The sequence below is a fragment of the Colobus angolensis genome, unplaced genomic scaffold (assembly GCF_000951035.1).
Source record: "Colobus angolensis palliatus isolate OR3802 unplaced genomic scaffold, Cang.pa_1.0 Scaffold12, whole genome shotgun sequence".
Taxonomy (NCBI): domain Eukaryota; kingdom Metazoa; phylum Chordata; class Mammalia; order Primates; family Cercopithecidae; genus Colobus; species Colobus angolensis.
Window position 1 is genome coordinate 3,254,976 of NW_012113141.1, and position 5,922 is coordinate 3,260,897.

At 42.9% G+C, this 5,922-nt stretch overlaps 1 protein-coding gene across 2 annotated transcripts in view; it reads left to right on the forward strand.

Moving 5' to 3' along the window:
• Window positions 1-4,930: 4,930 nt before the first annotated feature.
• Window positions 4,931-5,922, forward strand: part of LOC105501396 (core histone macro-H2A.2) — a 60,510-nt gene continuing 59,518 nt past the window's right edge. The window contains exon 1 of one of the 2 annotated variants that reach the window (XM_011927325.1): window positions 4,931-5,470. The gene's annotated coding sequence lies outside the window, so the exon portion shown is untranslated. The remainder of the gene's footprint in view (window positions 5,471-5,922) is intronic. The other variant, XM_011927335.1, reaches the window with a different exon arrangement.

The following is a 5,922-nucleotide window of genomic DNA, read 5'->3' on the forward strand; positions in this document are numbered from 1 at the left end:
TTGTGTACATGTACCCTAGAATTTAAAGTATAAAAAAAAAAGAAAGAGAAATAGAGGGTCAACTGTACGATTTTATCTGTCAATTATACCTCAGTAAAGCTGGGGGTGGGAGTCCAGGAATAAATAGATAAACAGATAAATAGTTTGAGTATCTTCTTTGTGGCAGGGGTCAGGGGCTGGGGAGAGGTGGAGATAAGGCAGAGAGCCTTCTCTTCTTTTCCATTTCGATTTCTCCTAGCCTAGAATCTTCTTTTCTTTTAGTATTAATAGAAAGTTCTAATTTTTAATGAGGGCCATCCGCGGTGCCTAGAGATAAAGTAGCCATGGTCATTCAAGGGTGATTTGTCTCCTTGTCCTCCAGAAAACAATCAAAGGCTTGAGCTCAACCCCATGGGCCTATATCTACCCAATCAGAACAGTGAGTTATCACAGAACCACAGCTCTATGAATGCTTTACTTGGATTTTTTTTTTCCAGAAAGAACATGTTTCTCATGCAGCAATCTTAACAAATGCAAGTGGGCTCCATTTCTTGGCTTTGAGGTAATGAAAAATTAATTACCATACCTTACAAGTAATAGTTTCCACTCACAGCACCCCTTTAGAAGTAAATATATCATAAATAGTTACTATTATACCAATGGCTGGTGGATTGGACAGCCTGTCGTCCATAAATCTTTTTTCAACAGACATGTTATTTCTTCTGGGGGAACAAACAGATTTGTTTTAGATCAGAGAGTCAACTGACAGATGGCCTTTGTAAAAACACACCATTTGTATCCATTTGTATAAATAAATTATAGTTTCATGATGGTATTCTGCATTTGTGGATTTGGAAAATCAATGCCCCCATTCTCCAGACTGGGCCTAAACTGTAAAGAGCAATTTTGTTTAGGTGTGAGGTCACATTGCACACATCTGCCAACACAGATGCTAAAGTCCAAACTCTCTGGATGCTTGCTGCCACTTCTCATCACAATTGTCACAAAGAACCCTGCCTGGGGGTAACAGGATGATCTCCCAGAGAGCTCCGCAATGGATCAGAGCAAGTTACCAACTGGCACACTCCCCTTAGCTCTGGGCTCTGTTTCTATTAAATGTAATGACACCACGTGCCTTATTTTCCTAACCACAACTTTGCATAATTGGGGCTGACAGTGTATTTGTCTTTAAAAACCTGAAACACTTCATTTTCTTTTATCATACAGTTCATCAGTTAAATGCTAAACATTCAGTAGATTCCTTTAAAATCCAAACCAGCCCTGACTCTGAGCACACTGAAATCTCAGTCATTACTCATCTTACAAGGTATACACATGTAACATATGCATCAAATATTTCTTGATTCATATATAAATGTATATATCTAAATACGCATCTATACACACACATATCTACTCATGCAAATCCCCTTTCCCAGAACCAAAGAGTCAGAACTTAGTATCAAAAAAGACATAGTTTGTTACTGTTTTTAAGAACCAGGACTAGTAAAATATTTCTTTTGTTAGGAGACCAAGACATTGATTTTAGCCAGAAATTCTAAGTACAGTCTTTGTTGGCCCGATGATTGCCTGTGTGTCCTTTTTTTAAGGACATTACCCCTCCACCCATGATTAAGATCCTAAAGTCATCAGTCGTGATAAAGGAAATAAAAGTTTAACATAAATCATGTTCACTATTCAAAATATAACAACAGGAAAGACTTTGTAAGTTTCCAGCTTTAAAAAAAAATTTGTGTGTCAAATTGCCTAGTATTTTCCTAGCTATAAGGTACTTTTGGAAGCTGTGTTTATTCTTTCACATAGTGGGATACTGTTAGCCTGGTGCTTTGTCTGCATTCATAACCTCAATCTCCCACGTTGCTATTTAGAGTTATACCAGTTGGTGCCTTGATAAAATTAATACAGTGTCTAGAGTTCCTAACTTACATCCAAAGAAGTGCATAAACCAGTGATTTCCATCTGTTTATATGACACTCCCAGGGAATCTCAGGTTACTTCAAAGGAGATCAGAAATTCCCAAATAAAATTAATTTAGATCCACAAATCTTACATATATAGTTACATATGCCAGATATAAATATATACCCACATGCACATAGTACTTCTGGAAGAGGCAACGTCAGGAAATTACTAAGGTAATTGCATACTAAGATCCTAGAAGGGTAAAATGATCACAAATTATAATATGTATCGTAAACTAGATTAGAACTAATCATGGAAAATAAAAGTCCACTCGATTTACACAAAATCACAAATTTGGATCATGAAAAAGAAAAAGGGTTTGGGGGGTAAATCAACAAAGTTATTTTTGAAGTAGATGATTTTGTGGATGAATTACTAGCAACCCAATAGGACAGAAATCTGGTTGGATGACTGATTCATTTGATTCTCTTTTTTATCTCTAAATTATGTTACATGCCTGTCTGTAAATGGAGAAGCTCTTCATCCTGCATCTCAATAAAAGTATTAAAGACATCTTTGCTGTAATGGAGTCAACTCACAATCAATACCTGTATTGATAATATTACACACACATACAGGTCAAGGATTAAGAAAATGTTTTCAGTGCAACTGTAATCAACTGACCCTCCTGTAATTAGGCTGTTTGCTGACTCCTTGGGGACATTTATTGGGAGGGGTCCAAGGACCCCTCTTAGACTCAAATCATGTGACCGAGTGCAAAATTCCTTTGCTTAAAATACACCACTTCTCCACCTTCAGATTAAGGCGGTGATTAAGAGTGTGGATCTGCCACTTCCTAACTCTGCAACTGTAGGAAAGTTTCTCATCCACTCCCTGCCTCAGTTTGTCTGTAAAAAGGAGAAAACAGTACTTGCCCCACACAAGTGTTGAAAGGATGAAATAAGTTAGTAAGGATAAAGTGCTTAGTACGGTGCACACAGTAAACATTCAATAAGTGTAAGCTCTTATCATTCTTTATTATTCAACTTGTCAGAGGTTCCCCGAGCTAGAGGCCACTGCAGAACTCTAGATCACTCATCAATTTATGATCATGTTGACTTTTTAAAATGTATTTTAATTTTCTGCAATATTATATGATACTATCTCAGTGTTAACTTTTTATGCGTTAAATGTTCGGTATTGAACATACATAATTCAACTAGATCTGCAGATTAAGTGGCATATTTGTTCCCTATACATCCTGAAAAGTTTGGAATTGGTGGAAATTGCATTGACTGGGTATCTGGACATGCACTGGAGGATCTCCCACTAATGTCCTGCGAGGCCGTGGCTGAGTCATTTCACCCATCCAAATACCAGATTTCTTCCTATAACAAAGGTTTGGACTAGGTGAACTCTAAGAACCCTTTTATCCTAAGAACCAGAGTATTATGAAGCTGACATCCTCCTTGATTTTCTGAGTTGTGACAGCATCATCTGTCTGAAGAAACCAATCAGTATGAAATGGAAGAATCCTAACCAGTAAACTTCCTAGATTCAGCCTCTCTCAGGATAGCACACAACAAAATGCTAGGATGAACTATTATATAAAATTCACATAAAAATGACCACATATGCCACTTTTATTGGGAAATTACAGGGCAAATGTGAATCTAATATCTACTGATGAATTATTCAACTATATTTCAGTCAGCCTGGCTGGCTGGATGACAGAGTATGAGTATTTTTCAAGCACTCATAGAAAACTCCTGAACTCTCTTGACTGTTGGCCTGAAGGTTATTTCTGGTGAAGAATGGACACCTGAATGTATAAGAAGGGACACCCTTTCTCTAGGAATCGGAAAGGACATCATTATGGGATGCCCCAGGGGTTCATTTGAAACCTTTTAAATATACATCTTGGGGAAAGAAGACTTTATCCTGACTGGATAGCTAACCTGGAAAATACCTTCCAAGACAGAGAACAGTGAGGTCATACACAGAGGGCGTGAAAGGCTTAGGAAAAGAGTAAAGGAAGCCCCAAGAAATGGAAACTGTTGAGTCCAGGGGAGTTTGAGAAGCCATAGGAGACTGAAATAGAGATTTATTCACATGTTGATGATATATGCGTGATTTGGAGGAAGTCAGAGAGAAAGATGACTGATTTCTCAGCAAACACACTTTAAAATGCACATGTTCTAAACCTAACTTGCTATCTATAAATGCCAGCCATAGCCATGATTAACTAGTAGAGACGCAGAGGGTGGTAGGCATGGGTTCTTCCCACTCAGGCACTGGGAGGCTTTCAGTCACTCCAAAGTCCCCACTGCCTAAATAGTTACAAGTTTGTAGCAGCAAATGTACACAATATTACCAAATGTAACAGCTTTAAAAATCATCCATTTGGCCAAGGCTGGAGAATTCTGTTTGCACCGGTTTCTCTTTTTGGAAGAGATCAAAATGTTGCCTCTCACAGTCCTTTGACTGAAGGAGAAATCAGAGGAAACCTGGATGGTCCACAGCAAGTTAGCGTTTCCCACTGAAATAAACACATTCCTTTGACTCCCCTCCAGCCATGGAGCCCTGGCCAACATCTCACAATACAAAGCCGAGACTGGCTTCCAGTAGGAACACAGCAACTGCTAATCCCCATTACCACACCCGACAGTGTCCACCACACCCCCATAAAGATGCATTTTCTAGTAACTAATAAAAACTGGTCCTGAAGACAATAGACTCGCGCTCATCCAAATACCCGTTGGGATATTACAAATTAACACCTTGTAAAGCAACCCAATTAAAAAGTATGCCCATACACACAGTCTCACCCACCAAAACATACATCTGCCTTTCCAAATATTATGCAACGCTGGATTCTAAATGGGTCTTAATTTCTAAAAAGCCTACAGGCACGGATATAAATTCTCAGTTCTTATGGCTGTGGCCGCCCTATGCACTCTTCCCAGTAGTGGACACAAACGTTAATGTACTTTTTATTACTTAAGGACACAAAAATAAAGAAGGTAGAATTTTTCGCTTTCCCCTTCTAAGGTTCTCCCCAGAGCTGCCAGATGAACGCCCACGCCACCTTCTCCCACCAAAGGTGGATCCCGCTAACAGGAGACTGGATCGTGACCACAGCGCGTCTGTGCCCAGCTCTGGGGAAAGCCTCATCTTAGCAAGTGGCCCTCGGCTCGTCCCGCAGATCGGCCAAGTACGTGGAGGCCGCGCCGTTTCACCATTAATGTTCCTGAAGGACAATAGCTCATCAAGCCCCACCGAAAGCCCCGGACCCGTCGCGGAGCCTGGGCTGGCGGGGGATGAGGCTGAGAGACTCCTCCTAGAGGTGGTTATGTGGAGAAGGAGCAATCCCTTCTCCCTCCTCCTCCTCCCCCCGCTACTATCCGCGGCCCAGAGAACTGCCGCTTGCCGCCATTGACACGCACAGATAGAACCCAAAGAAAGGCAAAGAGTCCTGCCCGGCACCGGCGCCGCGCGGGCCGAACCTGCGCCCGGGGAGGGGCGCGCAGAGGGCACCGGGCGCCCTGAACAGGCGGCGCAGCACCAGGTGAGCCCGCCATGGCGATGGCATTATTGTTTAGGGTGCTCCGGGGTCTGGAAACAAAACGCGCCGCCGGGGCAGTGCAGGGGCCGGAGAGAACCACCTCTGCCTCTCCCCCGAGCCCCTGCGGGCGCACCCCTGATAGCCAACCCACCCCCTGCAAAAACAAATTCTTAAATCCAGCCGCCTAACTTGCTTCCTTGGGCGATAAAGAGGGGGCTACTAAAGAAGTGGTCAAATTCCTGAGGCCAGCGAGGGGCCGGGGGCGTCGAGGGTAATGAGACGAGGAGGAGGGATGCGGGGTTCAGCAGCGGGCCCCAGGCGAGGCTGGACCCGGAGGAAGCGGAGGGCTCCTGGGAATGCGGAGTTTCAGGCGCAGAAGCGGGAGGAGGGTGGCGCCTGGCCGCCGAGGGGCACGGGGCGATGGGTGGGGGACTGCGCAGGGCCCGAGGGAGCCC